Source organism: Thermobia domestica, chromosome 1, assembly GCF_964235325.1.
Source record: "Thermobia domestica chromosome 1, izTheDome1.hap1.1, whole genome shotgun sequence".
Classification (NCBI taxonomy): domain Eukaryota; kingdom Metazoa; phylum Arthropoda; class Insecta; order Zygentoma; family Lepismatidae; genus Thermobia; species Thermobia domestica.
In genome coordinates, this window is record NC_137454.1 from 83,722,214 (window position 1) to 83,744,837 (window position 22,624).

Consider the following 22,624-nt stretch of genomic DNA (forward strand, 5'->3'; position numbering starts at 1 on the left):
TTCCTGGTCGGTGCTTCCCAATTTTCGACGTCCATCCAGTGTCGTGAAGCAAACTGGGGAGTCACCTGAATGAAAACGTGACGGTCACTAGATCTAGTAAGCTCCTACTACGCCAGTTGGTGACAGAGCGTATCCTCGCTAGGCTGTACATGGTTCAGCCGGTCACTGACAGATGGCATTGGAGCGGCTCAGGGTCTCAAGATGGCTTGGCTTGGCTTGGTTTGGTTTATACTAAGCCGATAAATAGAATCGTAATGTCCTGTAGCTTTCATCAGCCATCAAATTATGCTATTATTGATTATATAATTAAAAAATAAAATGAAATTAAATCTTAAGGCTATCGTATCACGATTATGTCTGTAGGTTAAAAAAAAAGTGACAAGGGCGCCCATCAGGGGGAGCAAGGTGGAGAGCTTGCCCCCCTAAGAGGAAATCGTACTTGGGAATAATGAAAGCCCAATATAATTTTTACATTAGTTATAGCAAAATTTGAAACTATATTTGAAACCTCGCTTATATTTGCCCCCCCTGGAAACCACAACATGGGCGCCCTTGGTGAGTAAGGAAAGTGAATGCTAATCGCAATAATTTGTGCAATCAGAATACGCAAAAATATTTAAAAAGCCCTAAGAAAACATAGGAATACGATGTTGCCCATTACAAACTCACATGTCTTGAGATTAAAATCAGTTATCAGTTACTTCTTAAAAATACAGGCCACACTTTACCACTAAGACACCGTTATCCCAGCCTTATTATCTGAGATCGAACGAGCAAGTGCTCACACTGAAGTTGAGTATTGTACCACCGTGCCACCGTGGCCAGAAGTAGCTACGGTAACGTTGTGAAATTAGAGACTGAAGTTAACACTAGAGACACAATTGGTGCCACTATCTATGTGATTCCATCTACGAGGGCGTTGCCAATTAAACAATCATTTGTTTTCCAGATATATATGGCAAAAAGCCGTCACCTGCTATACGTTGCAATGTGCAGGCGATGTTATCAACTGAATATTCAACCAAGATTTCTGATTAGAACTCAATTAAAACATATCAATTATTTAAATACACAGTATTACGTACTAATGTATTTAAAAGAGTGTTATGTTTTCGGAATGTGAAACAATGAACCTTTTCATTACTTATTTTTTTTAATTAACTTCACTGGGGAACGAAACTTCATAGTTTGATTCACTTATATATTGAGAAGAAATTTGAATGTGCCACTTACCTGGGACATCCTGTACTTCCACCACTGGTTGTGTTCGATCTGCAGGCCACCTTTACAGTTGTAGATTGACTTTGGCTCAATATAAATGAATCAACCTACATAGTATTATGAAAATACTATTGCCCGACATCGGAGTTTCTATTGCAGGAAACTGCGTTGCCACTGCACCATAAGTATTGCATCCCTCTCATCTTTACAGGCTTTTCACAGGCTGGTGACAGTGAGACAGATGCCGCTTGAGGAGTCCGAAAACACAATAGTCCATTGGGCTGGTATCTGGACTCTTGATAGGGATGTTAGAGAAGAGAATTACCGAAGTTTCGGTTTCCTGTTCAATACTGTAATAGAATTCCAGCTATTTTTCACCGTGCGGCTGGGTGTCTTGTCCTCCTGGTTCACGTCTTGTCCGTACAGTGCTGAGGTTTCATGCTGGTACATTAGAGTCAGAACATGAGTCTGGTAGTATGCAGCATTAATTCATTGATTTTGACTTTTCGCTCCACCTTTCGGAGACGCAGTTTACCCTTGGATGAGAAACTGGCAACAATCATGAACTCTTTTTGGAAATTGTTCTAGCTACTTGCGTCGGTGTGGTGAGCCCAGGACTCTATGCTGCATTTTTCAGTATAATACAGTTCTCAGTGGCACGGCCTACACAAAAATTACACTGTTTACACATTTCTACGAGACACGATGTCATCGGAAAGAGGATCCCCTCCCCAAATCTGTTCAGTTTTTTCGCAACAGACTTTCACATTCGATTACACTTCTCTACTACGTGACTAACATGGTAGGTACTCTTGCTTGCCTCGTGGTAATTTTATGGCGATGATTTGCACATGTGCGGCACAGTTTCATATTCACTTCGGATCAATATAAATGAATCAACATCTGTAGTACCATGAAAATATTGGTAGCCCAGATTGAGCGTGATCTGATTTGTGAGAACACCTCGGGGAAATTTCTTTGGTCTGGAGCTTTCTCTCTTGAGCCACTCCCTGGAATTATCACTGTTTAGAATTATTTATATATACAATATACAGTATTCTGAATAAATTAGTCACTCGTAATTGATGTAGCCTGAAAAAACGAGGAAGTCCAACAATCAGTTTGCCAATTGGAAATGCATACAATATATCAAAAGACATTGTTTGATGCATATTTCTTAGTGTGTATTATTTTATGCTGTAGAAATGGTTCGTTTGATTAGCGCATAGACATATAGTACTTTACGCTGTACTAGCTGAAACTGCGGTCTGTACGCAGCGTATCATTCATATATTAGCATCAATCTCCTCCTTGTCATTCCTCACAAGATCTGTACATGTCCCTTTACAAATACAAGTGAAATACGTTTTGATAAAACTCGTCAAAGGGTACCATAAAGGGGAGATTTTTTCAACTATTTGTTTCAATATTTTGCACCGTTTGCAAGATTGAGAATACTACCGATTGGAAATAAATCTTCGAGTTTTACGTTCCACGGCTATGCCAGTTAGGCTAAAGAAGACGGTGATGATGAGAAATGGAATGAATGAAATGAATGGTGAAATGAAGAAAGTGGGAGGAAAGGGAGAATCCCAAGAAAACCCATCCCAAAATTCACTTGGCGCGGCCTGGGATCGAACCAGGGACCCCAGGCAGCAGTGGTGAAGGCTCTACCACTGAGCCACCGTGGCCCTTATTTCCGGTAGGAGTTTCTAATTCATGTATAATCAGTGTTTTCTTTCTTCTTACATGCAGATTGTGATAAGCAAATACATTACATACATCATTAATTATGTCAGTGATATATGGTGTTCATTGAGCAAAACACTTTAAACAATAAAAATTCATCCTAGCCTGGAGAAATGGATATCCATTTTTAATTATCGTTTGGCCATGAAACAAACGCCTGATAGATATACAACCCTTATATACCGGTACAACTGCGTTGTGTTGTACTGTATAACTCACAGGATATGATGCTTGACTTTTTAAAAAATGTCAGCAATTCCAGTGTACCCTAAAAATGTAATAGAGAAATAACAGCCAAGTTTTTTTTTTTTAATATTCAATTAGAACTTGACAACCTACACAAAATTTGGAATTCACCAGCGAAAACAGCATGTTTCTAGCACTTGTGGTTTTTGAGATCTCATTGTCGAAAGGATTGGAGACAAATATATACAGTTTTCTTTGGAGACAAACATACGGTATAAATCTAGCATTTTAATATATAGACTAACTTTTCTTGTGTTATTTGTTCGTTTTATCTAGATAATGGTTTCTCAACCTGTGGTACGGGATCCACTGCTAGAGTATATGTATGATTTATGGTGGTCCGCCAGTGGAAATGGTTAAGAGCTCGTGATCTAGATCAATTGTATAAGTGAAATGAAATCGAAAATGACAGGAAAGCTTAAGCTATCGCAGATGGAGGAGTCATATAATCATTTCGTGTACTTTGTAATATTGTGCGAGTATAAAAATTATATGCACTAAAAATTTAATTAATAACGAACAATGATTATTGTATTGCATATATTTATTCCTCTCTGCAGACATAGGAGGATTTACGCAGAAATAAGATTCCCATCAATTTTACAAATATACAACATTGCTTATTCTCATAGCAATGTACATCGTTGGAAAGAAGACGATTTTGACGAGAAAGAAGACAATACTCTATTTTTGTGTATCCCAATGTCGTAGAGCTCTGCCGCCAACCCGTTGAGGAAGCGTTTCACCTTGTCTTTGACTCCGGCAGCGTTGGCCACTCAAGTGTTCCTTTAACTTCGGGAACAAGTGATAATCGCTAGACACTTCGCGTTGGACGCCGAAAATTGGGAAACACCGGCCGGGAATCAAATCCGGGACCACGCGAACGTGAATCCAACGCTCTAAACACTAGATTAAGGTGTCTCCAATAATTCTCCTTAGCGACATCGAAAGCTGTTCTCAAAGTAATCAATTTGTTACTGTTGTTGACAAGAAAACATGTCGATCTAGTAACGAGTTGGAGAGGGATGTATATATTATATTTTTCATTATGTATAGAGTCATTGGAAGTGAAGTGGGTAATGCTAAGGTTATGAAGATCTGGTAACATTGTAATGACATGAAATAGAGAACCAAGTACCCTCATTGCTGCAGTCTTTCAAGAGGCATCTACTGCATGAGTGACAGACGAAAACAACGCGCAAGAGAAGTGCCAGAAGGCACGTATTTTGTTGGAAGATAATTAAAACATTTTTTTTTTTCGTACTTGTAAATTTTTAACATGAGAACCTAAGCTGTATATCCTGTTCATCACACAGCTTTGGATTCCAGATTGCACCATATCGTGAAGCAAGGTTTCATTGTGCATATGAAAAAGATATTGATGTAGATCCTGGACGGAATTGTAAGAAAGTGGTAACGAAACAAAAAGTGTAAAATGGAGTGAAGTGGGTAATGTCATGTGGGGTGAAGTGCATGTCTGTACTTCATTTGTATGAACATTCAATAATGATGTGTAATTTATCATTGGTGTATATGTAATTATATAAATATTTATAGAATAAGTTGAATTGAACTGAATTTATTCAAGCCTTTAATCTAAGGCTCAGGCTGGGATAGAGGAGAGTAAGGACGTGGGAACGTGACGGTGATTGCTTGCTGCAATGTTGAAGACATACTCCTTCCGTCCTTTGTTATATTCAAAGGGAAACGGTTGAGAAGTGAATTTCGTGATGGTTTACCATCAGGTTCGCACGTGGTTAGAAATAATTCCGGTTACATTAATGAGGCTACATTTCTGAATTGGCCGAAATACTTCGCTGAACTAAAGCCACAGGGATCTTGCTTACTTGTCATGGATGGCCATGCAGCTCATTCGAAGTCATTGGAAGTGCTTGAATACTGCATTCAACAAGAAATTTCATACGACTCAAGCATCGCAGTCTTTGGACAAGGCTTTCTTCTGACCCCTGAGTGTATTCTTCAAGCACGTGTGCAACCCGTGGCTTTTCTCATATTCAGATAGATTATTAACTAAAGTTTAGTTTGGTCACCTACTAAATGAAGTATGGGGAAAGGCTGCGACAGGCTTTACTGCAACTGGTTTATTTTCACTAAACAGCTTGGCCATATCCGAGGACAAACTTGATACAATTCAGTCAACGGATGCGCCTTATCAAGAAGCGGTAAGTGTTGTTCAGGAGCTCGACAGCCAAGGATCACCAACAAAAACAGGAGCACGAGAAACTCTATCTTCACCTCGCAAGAGACCTTCAGTTTAGAAGAGAAGTAAAGCAAGGCAGTGATCTGAAATTTTGACGTCTCCAGACCATATTGCGAAATTCAGAGGGACAAAATCTAGGATGTTTCTTCAGTCTGAACTTCCAGACAATAACATTATAAAATTGAACAGGAAAAACTCGAGGAAGTCAATTCACTATGAATCCTCGCTTATAGAAAATAATTCTATAGAAGTATGCGGGTTCTGCGGAAACTCTTACACCAGTGTGACGTCCAGCAAATTTCCCGACTGAATACACAGCCAAAAATGTGGTGTTTGGTACCATGAATACTATGTTGGTGCTTATAAGTTGCAGTTTGTGTGTGGCAAATGTTGACTGTTGTTTTATTCCGTCTAACCGCTTGTCTATTTCCCCCACAGTTTCTAGTGGAGAAGGACGCATGTGGGCCTTGTGTATGAAAAATATAAACTTTTCTTTCACCAATGCTAGTGCAAGAAAAAACAACTCTAGTTGTTATTGTGTCGAGAAAATATCTCACTTTTCATCTATCTAATTGATAAAACGTTACAATTTACTTTCAAAGAATTGATAGCATTTGTCACATTGCCCATTACTATTAATATAATTTCGTTCTTAACTCAAACTGGAGATGAGGATTTCTATCTTTACTTGACCTAACTAACGTCTGGTGGCTACTTCTCACTACAAACTTAAAGCTATCTTTATACCCACTTCACCTCATGCACCTACCCACTTCACCTCGACATTCTGGGTGAAGTGAGTAATTAAGACATGAATATTTCTTATTTTTCTTCTGTCTTATCTTATGATATCTTTGTATTACTCTATATTTACTTTGTAGCAGAAAGTTCAAGGTGTACAAATTGCCAATAAGTTTTAAGTTGAATACGAATATACACTAGATATGTTGCAATATGTCTGAAACGTACCCACTACACCCCCAATGACTCTATGTACTTTTGTCACTTACACACAAATAAAAAAAATCTATAAATCGAGCATATATAAATAAATTTTCAACATTGTTTCTCATGTTATATATTTATGCGGTTGCTCTCAGATGAAAACAGATTAATAGGGATCCTACATATATAAGTTGTAAAGAGAAGAATTGATATCTTAAACGAAAAAAAAAATGAAATCCCTTCTCTGTGATAAGTAGACCCTGTTGTAATTTGTTTTGGCAGTTAAAGACAGGGGATATTATTGGCGGTGGCATTTCAAGGAGCTGCCAGAACATTTCAACATACTTTTTTTTTAATTCTCTTTTTTAGTTGCTTCCTTCTCCCCTCTTTTCTTTCCTTCGTTTTGTCAATGGTATCTTAAGGTGGAGTCATTTAGTGTTATTTGGAATTGCTGACATTCTTATTGCATGTTTGAATAGCCATGTGCTGCTTTGGTAACGAAATCATCGTTTATAGATTTATAAGATTAACTGCAAAGAATAATATCACCCAGTAAGCGTCATCATGTGCATGAAAAACATACATATTGTTTTGCTTCACCCCAGAATACATAAGCTCGGAATTGTTTGTAAAAGTGAAACAGTTAAAAGAATAAAAAACTCTTTAACAGTCTGCCCTTGTACCTACAGTTGTCTAAGACCACGTTTCCACTTTGCATGAATCTTGTAGCTGTCATAAAAAAGACCTTGCTACCCGATCTTTCTATCTACTGTTTAGATTTTCCAACTTCTTGTAAGCAAGAAAGGTATCACCACCCATGCAGCACTGCAGTCTAGTGGACAAACAATTAACCTCCTCATTAAAAACGTGTATTTTGGCGCACTCCCCCTCCCTGTCCAAAAGAATCCGTTGTTTCGGAAGCGGCGAAACTGGTTTCTCCTTTATGTCACCGGGAGGGTGATAGCAGGTAGCAAGCAAGACGTCCAAGAAAGTTGGACACTGTTCGACTCCTTGCAAGATGGAAAAAATGTTTTATGACCCTTTCAAGACTATGTGTACAGGGTGAATATGGTAGGGTTTCAAGATTTTTTTTTTTTTATGACAGCTACAAGTTCTTCTAACGTGGCAACCCATCTTAAGTGTATGGCATTTCTAGGATGCGTTTCTGATGCATTACTCCCCGCATCGAACGCAACCTAGATGGCTACTAGATAATTTTACTTTCGCCAGAGGTATAAATCATACTGTGAGCCGGTCAGGGTTTCCAGTACTATGCACAAAACAACTTCAAGTAGCTGTTTCTTGCTAAAATCCCCTTGCCTGGCAACATATCTTTCCTTTTTTCTTTCGTTTAGACATCTTTTAAGCAGCAGGAGGTCTATTGTTCCGAAACACACCAAATACGCTCGAGCCGACGCTTTTTGAGCGTTTTTATTGCTTTGGCGTTTGCAGAGCATTGTGATTAGCCACCCACATTTAAATACATGTCAGTGTGTTCTAAGGGTACGCATGAGCAATAAAAACGCGTTGCGAACACTTTGATTAGCCGCCACTTAATTTATAGTTAGTACAAAATATAAGGTAGGTGTGCGCAATTTCGCCACGTTAAGATTTGAACGACTGTTGCAAATTTCTGATAGGTATGGCGAGTACGTCCGTACTGGAAATGGATAGTATACGGTTTAAGTTATCTGTGGGACAAAAATAACATCTGTACTCTAATTGTATGGTATTTCCATATACAAAAGAAAAAAGTTTGCAAGTGGCGAAATTGCACACACCCTGTCCACAATTTTGCCACCCCCTACTGTAAACAAAGGTCTCAAGTCAAACCGCTCTACAAAACAAATACTGGAGTATATATTTTCACCCCATGAATATAATGATAAACATAATACATAATCATTAGTAAATATTTATTATTATTGTGATTAGTATTGTGACAGTAAAGTAAGTAACACATGTTACACAACAGTGAACTTTTGTTAATGTTACAGAGAGAATTCAAGACAGAAAAAAAAATCCTTATCTGCTTTCGTCAACCCAACACAGTTTTCATGAACATAACGTGCAAAACTTTCACAAAGTCACACGTCTTTTACAAAATTCTGTGCTCACAGAAAACAAAACCAGTTTGTACAACTATTAGAATGTTTGCTTGTTATCCCAATCCCATGTTGTGTCGATCTTGTCCTTCTGGATGTTCCCGTTGATGTTTCTGACCTGGAATCTGTTTCTGGAACTTATGATCTGTTAATAACGGTAGCCCAACTGTTGATGGCTTTGCGGTTGTTCTTTGTAGGGGTTTTTCTCCTTGAGGTAGACAGAATGTTGGCAAACGCGTCTGTCCTCTAGTTACGATTTCTCTGTGTAGCTGAATCGCTAATAAAATCGGACGTCTAATTGGTAACAGCATGCTGTGTGACCGTACTTGTAGGCTGCTGGTGTATATTGCTTGGCCCAGGTTCCAATTTCGCCACACTTTGTTCTGCATGACGAAATTGCAAGCACTTCCAAAGACTACACAAATGGAGTGACAATATGACTTCCAATGTACAGTACACAACGTTACCCTTATCATTGTAGGCATAAAGCATTCGTCTTCACAATGCAATACTTACCACACAGCTTCAAATCTTCCTTCTGGAACAATGGACCGCTCTCTGTTGCTCTCAATCTTATAACAGCACTACGTCTATCACATTTTCTGACTGCCTGTCTTTCGCGCCTAGCTCCTACCCATCGAAATGGGCCAAAACATGTTCATCCTGCGCTATCTATCTATACACTTGCCCCATCTAACGACTTATGCCAACGTGTTCGGAAATACAAGCATCTGGCAGAATTGCAAATATAGAGAAATTGCACACACCTACCTTAGACCAATATTTCATTTTCTAGGACATAAAATAATAATTTATATGGTAGACATTTTTAACCCTCCCTTGGTGTGAAGTGTTACGCGTAACCTCTTGGTGTATGTAGAGTTTCCACTTTTAATACCATCACTCTGAAACCAGCAGGTCTTTTACGTTTAGGTGTAGGACACTTGACGTCAGCTGTACCGGTACCGTTGGCGACGCCTAGTGTCAGAATCTTCAACTTTAACTGGAAATAACTTCATGCATATTATGGTAACACGCTACATCAAGGCTAACACGCTATTTTATATCCACCACGAAAACTTTTTTTTTTAATCGGGGTATTTTCTAGAAATTGAAAGTACTGAATGACTGAAAATAAAATTTATATTAATTTTGACACAAAACCTGAGCTATGGCATGTTACTAAAAAAAATAATAATAATGTAGACAATTTTAACCCACTTTGGTGCACGTAGGTTAAGAGATGGTTAGGGGGCTACAGGAACTTCTGTGACCCCACCTTCAGTCCTCTGCAACTTTCAGATGTTTGTTGATATACTAATCTATATAAATAAAAATGAAACTATGTTTGTGACTTGATAAATCTCGAGTTGATTTTGAGATTAACGTCCCGTTCAGCAGCGAGGCTATATGAGACGTGGACCTACTGATTAACGTGGAATCCGAACCACTTGAGCTCCCTCTGGGAATCGAACCCGGGTCTTCCGCGCCAAAGGCGCGTACGCTAACCGTTTAGCCACGAAGTAGCTCTTGATAAATCTTGAACTATCTCGATCAAATTTTCAACATAGATGAGGTTCGGGTCTGGGATTTTATCATTTCATTTTGACGGTGTAATTTAGGGGAAGAGCAGGAGAAGGTATATAAAAATGATCGAAAATGACCGATATTAGTGTCGAATCCGTAGGTTGTTTTTTACCGTTTAAATCCAAATTGAGTCCCGCAACTTGGGGAGGTGGAGGGGAAATATATAAAAATGACCGATATCAGAGAGCGCTTTGGTAATAGTAAAAAGTGACTAATTAACGGAACATATTACTAATTTTTCTTTTTTTATCCCAGAAAAGCGGGTAAATGACGCTAGTGTAAAATTATGGTACCCCCCTCCAAAAAAAATCTCGACTCCTCCGTCTTAGTCTTAGGCTAGTTAAGAAAGCGTTACCACCTGTAGCGAACGCGGCCAAATTGGCTATTCAGTAATTTTACTTTCACCAGATGTGTAAATCATACTGTGAGCCAGTCAGGGTTTCCAGGTCTTTTTGCCAGGTCCAGGTGTGTAATAGCAGAGTTCAAATACTCTGCACAAACCATCTTCCAAGCAGCTGTTTCTTGCTACAATCCCTTTGCCTGGCAACATGTCTTTCCTTTTTGTCCTTCTTTTCGAAATCTTTTAAACAGCAGGCGGTCTATTGTTCAGACCCGCACCAAATACGCTCGAGCTGACGTTTTCTCAGCGATTTTATTACTTTCGCGTTTATGATTAGCCATCTACATTTAAATACATGGTCAATGTATTCCAAGAGTACGCATGAGCAATAAATACGCTTTGCGATCGCCTCAAATAGCCGGGTACTTAGTGTTCTGGCTACGGTGCAGTGCTGTCGGCAGGCGGAAATGATCTTTCCAAGCTTATTTAAAATTTGGTCTTCGTTTATTAGCTTTGTTAATATACGTGAGAAGAAAGAACAGTAACAAGCCAAACTTTAAAAAAAGAAGAAAAAGAAAGAAATGATAGCTAGCTAATATAGCAAACAAACAATATAATAAAAGAATAGAACCTAAACCAGAGACAAACAAAAGGAGAAAAAAGTTTGCAAATATTTAAAGAAAAAAGAAAACAAAACTTTAAATTAGTAAATCGATTCGCGCTGATGAAAGCACTATTATTTAACAAGGAATGCGTTAAAAAAAACAAAAAAAAAAAAAAAAAAAAAACAGGTAGACCTACAAGTAACACCCAAAGAACTAAATATTGAAAGCTGAATCTGTGAAAGACGTCACACATATACACATAAAAGAGAGAGGGAGAAAAGAGAGAGAGGGAGAAAACAAGAAGCTAAAGAAAATAAGAGAAGCTATAAACTTGAGATGACTCGTCTTTTAGCATGCTAACAGGAGATAACAATTAACGTATTTGTGTTAATATCATTAGTAATTCCTAAGACAACAAGCTTAGGAAACTTAAAACAAAAGACGATCTAAATAGAATGAGAAAGAGAGAAGAAACTCGACACGTAGACAAACATCTATTTGTGAGGAAGAAGGAGAAGAAAAAGAAATCTTTAGAAATTGGATGAGAGATCGCCCATGGGAGCCGACCTTAAACTAAACTAACTAAACTAGAAGGAGAAGAACAAGGGAGTAAGCTTGTAAAAGAACAATTAAAATACCAGCAAAATTAGAGTTGGAGGGGGAAGGGAACCAAGTGAATGTGTGAAAGAGAGAGAGAGATTGGCAGACAGACAAAAAGAAGAGAAGGTAAAAATCTCACACATATGAAACCATATAAATATGTTGATCTGCATGGTCACAACGTTCATATAAGGTAATGTTGTTAAATACAAAGCACTTCCCCTCCTATAGCACTCTTATCCCCCCAACCATCTACAAGAGAAATTGACCAGTTTGATCCAAGAGCTTTACGATGAATGCGACATAGTGTTTACACTAGAAGTGTGGTGTAAGCTCTCTTTGAAGTATAATGTTAAGCCATAACTATATTTAATGATACAATAACTAAGTGAGAACACTTAACTAATAACTTTAGTACCAAGATAATCTTCAAAAGTTTGGCTCTTATTACTACCACTAAGTCAGAGCGCAAAATTTCCGGTCGCCATTAGCGACTAGAAATTTAAGAGCTGGCGACCAGTGTTCAGTAGGAATGGTTTCTGCCTAAACTCACAGGGCTGCGGAGTTTCTGTTTCGCACGAAAATAATTGTCACTGAGTGAGAGAAAACAAGGAATGTTAAGTCTTCACAACGGATGTAGAAAGGGCAGAATATAAACTTTTGTCTTCTTCATTGTCGTTGAATCAGACACTGAAAAATATTTACAGTGAAAACTTAATTACGAGATTCCCAAATTTGCTTCCAATTGTCACATTTTGTGCAGTTTTACCTGCGAGTACTGCAGGGGCGTCATTTCAGACTTCGCTTGGGGGGGGGGGCAAGAGCACAACCGACATAAGGCTTTCATGTTTTGTACTAGTATATTAGTATATAATTGATTAAGGTATATGTGTTCCTCAAACTCTTGGAGGGGGCAATTGCCCCCTCCTGCCCCCCCTAAATGACGCCCCTGGAGTACTGCTTCATATGAGAGAGGCTTCAGCAGTCTCAACAGGGTGAAGACTGCCTACAGGAATTAACTGAAGATTGACACACTGGATGATTTGCTAACAATTTCCATCAATGGTCCTTCTCTTAAGGACTTTGATCCGAAAACCACTCGAGAACTGGTACTTCAGTGCAGAGAGAGAGAGAGCGTTACACAAACGTCAAGTTTTAATAGATAAAATATTTTTTAACAATGTATATGAATTCTCGAATTCAAATTGATTATCCTTAATCTAATTGTCTGGTTTTGAAATTTTATTCTGTGATATAGTTTCTTTCTTTGTCAAACCAAAGGCGTTGAAAGGGGAAACTCTCATAATTTTTACGTGAGATATACTGGCGACAATCATTTTTGGATTGGAGAGTGCGTCTGACTTTGAAATTTTGCGCCCTGCACTAAGTAATAATTTTCCAAGTTAAAATCTTTTAATAAAATAAAATATATTTGCCCTAAGACAAAATAGAACAAGTGTCTAGTTTTCGATACCTGGGTAGTGTTATTAGTGATGATATGAAGTGTGAAAGCGAAATGAAAGCAAGGATAGGAATGGCGAAAGAAACCTTTAGGAAGAAGAAAATACTATTTTATGGGACCTTGAATAAAGAACTAAGAAAAAACTCATAAAATGCTTCTTGTCCAGTATTGTTCTGTATGGGCCAGAAACATGGACATTACGCAAAAATGATGAAAATTAATTGGAAGCTTTCGAAATGTGGGTGTGGAGAAGAATGGAGAGTATTAGCTGAGTTGAGCGGAAAACAAATGAGAGGGTGTTAGAAATGGTGGGGGAGGAAAGAACAATTTTAAATATTATGAAGAAGAGGAAGAGAAACTGGTTGAGACAATGGCTAAGAAGAAACTGTATCATGAGCGACGTGCTAGAGGATATGGTAACAGGAAAGAGAAGGAGGGGGTGAAGGAGACTACAATTAATGGACAATATCAAAACTGTAAAATCGTAAGTGAAGACGAAGAGGTTAGGTGAAGATCGTGGAGCATGGAAGCTTCTCAGTTGCTGCAAGTGACATGCTAATAATGGCAGAATACCTATGATGATGATGATTATTATAATTTAATTCAAATGTATACATTATACAGGTGGTATTGAGAAGCAGTGTGAGAATGTGGGAGAAAACGAGAGATCCTGAGAAAACCCGTTGACACGATGTTGTTCACCACAACTCACATAATCTGGGATCAAACCAGGTAGTCCTTGTGCAACAAGGGGTCGCTCAACCACCGAGCAGAGTCACAGATTCGTTATTTTTAGGGGGCGCGGTGGCTCAGTGGTAGAGCGCTTACCTCTGGTGCATGGGGCCAATGGTTCAATCTCCGGCCAAGTAAGTTTCTGGTGGACAACATCATGTCCGTGGGTCTTCTCGGGGTTCTCCCGTTTCCTCCTACTTTTTTCATTCCACCATTTCACTCATTTCTTATCATCACCGTCTTCTTTAGCCTAGCCGGCATAAACGTTATACGTAAAAATTAAAGATTTCATTTCATCTTTTTTTTCCCATTATTTCTAGAGAGTTTTGTCCTTGTATATTAAAGTATGCCCCTAATTACCTCATGGTTCTAAGTTAAAATAAACAAACAAAAAAAAAACTGTCAAGATGTTCAGATGAATGGACCCTGGAACCACACGCACTAAGTGCACATCAGTTACATGGTAAACAACTAATTTACTAATTCTTCAAAATAAGTTTTTCAAAAAGAGGTTATTTCACTTGTATGTTTTGTTTAAAATCTTAACTCTGCAAATAAAACAGTTGAAGTGAGTGGGATTTAAATAAAAAAGGAGAGGTGGAAAATGTGTGGGGCCAAATCTTGAAATAAAGTAGGCATAGGATGTGATACCACCCACACTTCTCATTAATTAATAAGTTCAAAAGTCGCCCCCTGGGGTTTAGCTGTGACAGCCCCACCCAAAACAACAAGAAACCCCCTGCTTGGACATGGGTACACACATACACTGACGTCCATCACGGGGAAAGGAAGAGATAGATCGCTGAAGAAAATAAGAATGAATAGAGAGAGAAAGAATGAAAGAAAGAAAGGACGTCATTTGATCAGATGAATGATGTGAACAGGTAATTAACAATAATCATTGACTTGGCATCAACGACAAATGATAACAATGAATATCATTAAGTTATCTCACTCTTGCTATGAAGTCATTATTTTAATATTATTTTATATTACTTTTGTTGTTGTCGTTTTGTAAAAGATACGATATGCTTTATGTTCTCCTATGCTTTATTGCAAATTCCGTATGTGTGTTGATGTGAGGAGAATGAGCGACCGTTTATACAATCTGTACTAGTTTTTGTTTCGTTGAAGTAAAAAAAAAAAAAAAAAAAGAATAAATTATAGAGGAAAAAATCAAGTAACATTCTTTTTCATTCTCATACGAATCGCTCGAAACTGAAACTGACAACAGTGCAAGAAAATAATAAATAAATAAATTTTGTAAACTCACAAACACTCTATCCTTATTATTGCTTTATCCTTTATCTATCCTTATTTGCTTCACTCTATCCTTAAAATTGTTTAAATTTACTCTCGACGGTAAATCGAAGAGTATGAAGGTGAGTATGGTGCAACGACTTTTAAGTTTGATGAGAAACGTTCGAGATGGCCGGGAAAAACAGTGCATGATAATTTTTAAGTTGGATGGAAAATAGAATTTTTTTAACAACATGAAAGAAGAAATAGAAATTAAAAAATAAAACAGTTCAGAATGCTCCAAAGCTGAAAGTGCATTATCAGAACGAACTAAAAAAGAAGTGAGAGTTGGAGCTTGAAAGATAACTGTGATTGTTCCAATACGTAAAAGTAAATCCTTTTATCCGCACCTTCTGTTTCTCTCAAAAATTTGCAAAATATCATCTCTATGACTTACGGTTTCCGAGATATGGCTCCTTAAATCTATCAAAATTCGAACTTTTTGGCCATCCTCTTAGGTATTGATCAACATCAATATGATCTCTCTATAACTAACGGTTCCCGAGATATGGCTCCATATAAAACTACGAAATTCGAACTTTTTGGCCAATATCTGGGGAACAGTAGCCAGTGACCACCGGTTACTATTTTGTACCAAAATATTCACAATCCTCTTAGGTATTGATCAACATCAATATGATCTTTCTATAACTAACGGTTCCCGAGATATGGCTCCTTAAATCTTCCAAAATCAAAACTTTTTATTGGCGAATTTCTCAGGAACGGTATGTCATAGAGACATGATATTGGTGTTAACCAATACCTAAGAAGATGGTCAACACTTTGGTATCGATATTAACTGGTGACCACTGGCCAAACCAGTGACCAGTTGGACAGTCGCCAGTGGTTACTATTTGGTACCAAAATATTTACCATCCTCTTAGGTTTGATCAACACCAATATCATCTCTCTATAACTTATGATTCCCGAGATATGGCTCCTTAAATCTCTGGAAATCGGATCGTAATTGGCCATTATCTCGGGAACGGTAAGATTGACGCAAAAAATTTAATCACTTTCTCAGGTAGTTTTTGATACTCTAACAAATGGAGGGCTCAAAATTGAAAAAAAATCGCAAATAACACACAGACAGACAGACAGCACACACACAGAAATAAAGAATTCAGTAACGAAATTTTAAAGTTGGTTGAATATTAATGAGACAGAAACATACGGATTTACACTGATTTTGTTCCGTTAAACTATCTATCTAGATATACAAATAAAACTACTATTGCTAAAATTGCTGAGAATGACAATTAAAAGGATTGAAGCAAAAGCGAATTTAAAAGTCACAGGGCTGTAGTGAGACAAAGAAATAAAAGTGATTTCGTAAGCCATGGTCAAGGAAGCCAATTAGTCAAACAACAATGGAATATATATGGCCTAAGTAAACCATCATTTTTTCTTAGATCGTTAATGACAAAAATGATCTTTCTATTTTAATACTAGTATTACAAATAAAAAATACAATTAATTATAATGCCATCATTTAAGAAAATCGGTTTTTTATAGTATCTTATATCGGGAAAGAGAGAGAGAGAGAGAGAGAGAGAGAGAGAGAGAGAGAGAGAAAGAGAGAGAGAGAGAGAGAGAAGAAAGCAGGGATCATGTACAGTCATTATTAAATGGAGTATGTCGTGTTCATAAAACAGAAACATATTAGTCATTATTATTGTGCAACTTTATTCTTTGTAAATATTGCGTATACATGGCCTGTTGATGAAGACTTTGTGAATATGTAATTTATTTTGTTACCTGTCTTCTATACAGCTTTCTTCTTTTTCCTTTTAATAATCTTGTTCTGTTGTTATGAGTAAAAAAAATCACTAGATATGCCAAATAGAAGCTTTAATAAAGCTTCGGTGCATTTCGAAATCGTTCAGCTATGACATTGTAAAGTTCGTTGTGGTAGGTAGACGAAACCGTGATACAGAATATATATATATAAAGTCATCCTTAACGCATGACAGCCTATACAAGGATTGCTAAAGAGATCTGTTTTCTTAAAATGCAAATACAGAACCATGTTTCTTTGCTTACAGACATGGTTTGGTACTCGATGACATAAACAACACAAGGATCTTCTTTTCTAAAATACAAAGAAAAGAAAAGCTTATTTTTAATTAATTACCCAAACACAGGTGATCTTTTATTTATACAATATATTATTAATAAGGTCTTCGAGAATGTTTCTGCATTTTTTTAAATTATTTTCTTTTTGTTCTCATTTCTTCCTACCACCTACTTATTCAACTGACAAATTACATGTGTGAGGTATGAGAATTCCCAGAATAAAACTGCAAGAAAAAAACAAGCATATGTTCTGAACTATTCATTACTCACTAATATCGCCTGCAAAGTAATTTTATTGTGCATCTATGTAAGTTTTGTTAAAAAAAAAGAAATAATAAAAAAAACTCGACTGCCCACCTTTGTTTCAGAGGGAAAATATGTTGTAAAAGAGATGTCTTGTGTCAGACAGTATAGGCATCTGTGTCTATTGAAAGAACTATGTATTGTCTCGTATTTCATCACGAAACCTTTGTCTCATCTCGTTTCGTTACTCTTTGAATTATTAACTATTTGTTAATATTATTAATAACGATTTGTTATTATAATATATTAATAAATAATGTTGTTAATATTAATATTATTAATTAGTTATTAATATTTGCATTATTATTTGTAAAAAAATTGTATTTATTTTATTTACATGCATTTATGTATAATATTGGGCTGAGGAGTAATAACTCACAAGCATTCTTTTTTAATTTACATATGAACTCAGAAAATAAAGAACATTGGCAAAATGTTTTTCGTTGTTAAAAGAGAATTGTTTGCTCGAAAATATAATGTTTTGGTTTCAAACCGACTTAAAGAAAAAGGGTGTTCTCACTTTAACCTATAGTATATACAGGGTGTTTCAAAACAGCACAACAACGTTTGACAGGTGATTCCTGACACCAATATAAGACCAAATGTATAGACAACTTGGGTGCACAAATGCTTCTTTTCGGAGTTATAGGCTACCGAAAACATGAATAAATGAAATTTAAAGGTCCATAGCTCAAAAACCATAGTCGGGTCAACACTTCACACAGGAACCCTATCCAAAAATCCACGTTTCAGAATCGTAAGGTACTCATGCAACAATTTTTAGAGAGAAAGTTCGGGTACGCTATATATAATTTGAAGTACTCACTAACTACTCTATAAAAATTGCTGAGGACGTACAGCAGGATTCTGCAACTTGGATACTTTTATAGTGCACATATTAGTTCCCAAGTAAAATCTTGACCCGACTACGGTAGGTTCCATAGTTTTGGAACTATGAACCTTCAAAGTTCGTTTTTTCATGTTTTCGGCAGCCTATAACTCTGAAAAGAATCATTTGTGCACCTTGATTGATCTATATTTTTTGTCTTATCTTGGTGTCAGGAATCACTTTCCAAACGTTGTCGGTGTTGTTTTGAAATACCCTGTATATGTGTATAAATTCATGTATGTATGTATAAAGGTAACCAAGAAAGTTCTATTGCTTTCTGTGGAGATTTGTGTTCAATTAGCCCTCACACTGAGAGTTGAATGCGAATGGAGATAAGGCGAAAGTCAGCTGTTTTGGTGGGTATATCCAACATATTACCTGGTTGTGGCAGTTCAGCTACAACGTGAACTTGCGTAAGGACAGTGAACATGGGACTTCCGCAGAGCGTCATAAGGGCGTGTATGCTATACGAGTTCAAACTGGGGTCAAACGCCGCTGCAGCAGGGCGGAAGATATGCCTGGCCTTTGGTGAAGGTGTCGTGACTACGTGGAGAGTGCAGTGGTGGTTTAACAAGTTTAAAAACGATGACGAAACAATCAAAGACGCACTACGTGTACAAAATGAAGATCTTCAGGCAGTAATTGAGGCGAACAGTGGTCAGATATGTGAGGGACTTTATTGGTTACCTTTATATGAATGTATATAGGGATATTCGCAATTATCACGAAGATATTCATCATATTTCGATGCAGTTTTCACAAATCAAGTAAGCTATTCCCAAGGAAGGATCTTAGGTATAAAATATTTTTTTTTAAAAAAATAATTAAACAGTCAAAAATATTCAAATGCAATGCAGCATGGAAAAACATTCTAAAGTATGCGTCCGCGAAATGATCAACAAAGTAAGTTGGGTTGTATACGACCAAGGGGTTAAGTAATTGTAAAGTTGTTTTCCAGTAGGTAGGCTATATAGGCTACATATAATTATGTATAAACAAAACAAATATTAGCAATGCAATACCATCTCGTGAACCGTTGGCTATATTTCGATGCGGTTTTCACTAATCGATTGAGATATTCTCAATAAACGTTTTACGTATAAAATATTTTTTTTAAAAAAATGTTAATTAATTACACATAAAAAAATGAAAGTTATGTGGAGCGAGCCCCAGAAAATAGATTCGATATATCGCATTTTGTTACACAGAATCCAAATTTCGAAATCCCAGTACAATTGACCCTGTCTTTTTTTTTTTTTTTTTTTTGTAGGCCAAAAATTTGAGCGATTTTTTCACTTTATCGATTGCACGAAACTTATGAACAACCGTGGTATGATGTGTGTCTTATACTCTTCTTTAATTTTATAAACAATTTTCCGAGGGCCTGCTTCCACGGTTTACAATACTGTGTCAACGGGTTGATATTAAGCGAACCAACGTCGAATGGTGCTTTTATTCGCTATTCCCGGCTCAAGTGCACTGTAATTGTTTCTTTGTGGCTTATTATGAATAATGTTCCACTTTGAAGAATGAAAGAACAATTACTCGCAAATATTTGTTCTCCATAGTGCACTATCATACGATTCTGTACAATAACGCACTGGCTCTTGATCCGTAGAACTTTGTGGTTAGGCGCGTGACCTTAATACATCCCTGTGTTCTGTTGCTGACTTGAGTTTCTCAGCAGATGTTAAAGCTGACATTTCATTCGTACCAACACAATACTGTCGAATAGTACTTTAAAGTATATCTATAAGTTGATTATTTGATGGAAAAAACATACCACTAACAATACAATATTATTGTAGGCAATTAGAATACAGGCAATATACCACAATTTACTAATTACATCATACATGAAGCAAACTCTCTTAGAGTAATTTTCCTCGTATTTCAACTAATTCTAGATCACACTTAAATTACAATTCGATACATTAACTATATAAAGAGACCTTGCTCTGTAAATCAGTTGGTAACTACATCAAACATTCATTACTTCCAGGATCCATTCAAGTTGAAAGAGCATTAAAATTCAAACATTTATGTTGGTTTGTATTTCGGGTAAAACAGTAACATTGGAACAAATCAACAAATAGCAATGACAAATATTCTAACTAACTCTAAGGCCTATGGAACCCGAATGTTTAATGTCGCATTCACAAAAACTCTTCATTCACTTCTGTCCTTAGCCAACTGGCTCCAGTTTCTACTTTGTATTCCTATTTCTGCAAGACCCCTCTTAATATTGTCCATTCATCTGCGACTAGGTCTTCCTAATGGTCGTTTATCGATTGGATTTCCAGTCAAAACTTTGAAAGCTTTCCTTCTTTCTTCTATTCTGGCTACACGACCTGCCTATCTAAGCCTCCTAGATTTGATGACTCTAACAATGTTTGATAAACGATGTAAATTATGCAGTTCCTTGTTATGAAGTTTCCGCTATTTCTCCGCTATTCCGCTGTTTCCTTTGGGGTCCGAATATTCGTCTCAGGATCTTGTTCTCAGATACTCTCAATTTATGTCCTTTGCGCAGAGTAAGTGACTATGTTTCAAATATTCCTCTCTGTCTTTCTAAAAGGAATAACCATCTTTCCTCTCATGTATACTAAGTAACCGTTTATTAACTGGTAGGTGATTTCTTACTTCATACAAATCTCTCCTTAACCGAGCGATGATTTATTCCCTATTATTATTATTATTATTATTATTATTATTATTATTATTATTATTATTATTATTATTATTATTATTATTATTATTATTATTATTATTATTATTATTATTATTATTAATTTCATTTAATCTTACTTTTTTCGTCTTCGTAATTGCTTCTTTGTTTTGTCTGTTTACTTTTTTATGATCCAATTATTGAGGATGTCCGTTGGGGAATTTGTCCATTGTCGCGTTTGGGGAGATTTCTCCTAGTTCCGTGATTTTTTTTTTAGTAAAAATTCCATGTTTATAACGTATAATCTGTATTTGTTTGCTTAAATTAAGTTTCGATTACATGTTGCTCGGTAATTCTAAGAATAAAAATATGTCTTTTCTTAAAATCTTATTATTATTTAATTTGAAAAGCGATACACTCATCAATATTAGATTATTCTGTTTTATGTATACCATAATTTTCTTTTTGCTCCAGAATACTCTTGGTTTTTAAAGATAAAAATCATGTAGTATTCACAATTTTTCAATTTACACATTTTTTATCATGTTTCCATCTTATTGTCTGAATTTCAATAGACACGCAAGAACAAACAGATGGTCGAAATTAAAAATTAACTGCAAGATAATTTAGATTTTTATAGATATGCAATAATTAAGAACCTAAGTACTTCTTTTTGACTATATAAAAACACTCAATGTGTTCGTAGAATTCTATATAAAACACATTGTTTTCTGTCATGGAAAAATTAAGCATAAAAAAAGGGAAATTGATAAGTAAAGAAAGTGTGTAAAGATTACAAACTAAAAAAACTGAACGACGAAAAAATAATAATAATAAAAGAGTGAAGCAACTGATAAGGGCTTATGGTTGCATGTTCATACACAATACAAAAACAGAAAGAAGAGAGGGGGATGAAGCGAATGAATTCCTGGAGGCATTGGGCGGCAGAGTTAAGAAAGGCGTGCTGGAAGATTCGTGCCAATGTATAAGCCTCATTACAAGGCTTTTGTCAGACTTCTACTAATAGAGACATAAACTCAACTGCTTTCAGCAATATCAGGGTTGGAAATTCATCCAAATGAAAGTATATGGGCGAAAAAAAAATGATACTGAACAATCAAGTCAAAACGGTTTTATTTATATTAGAGGTATCCGGCTTTGTTTGAGTGCATTCTCTCAAGATATGTTTGAAGATCACTTATCATTGTATCTAATTCTACAATATTGTTTACGGTTAACAGGAAAAAAAAAATACCCAAAGATGCAACATACCAATCGATGCACAGAGAAAAAGTATATGGCGTATGTACGTTATATGCGTAAATTTGGTTGTTTGTGGTCTATATGTAATATTGTACATGAAATGTATAACTGAAACCATATGTTTTCTCAAACTTTTTGTATAAGTGTTCCATTTATATGTACTTTTCGTATGAAAGATAAAACGGCGGTAAGGTTCTCACATCCCGATAGACGTATGCAACATATAGTAGACGTATGTAACATACGTATACCTATGCAATATACGGAAGACTGTTAGACGTCAGACATCCTGCAGCGGCATGATGTGACATCT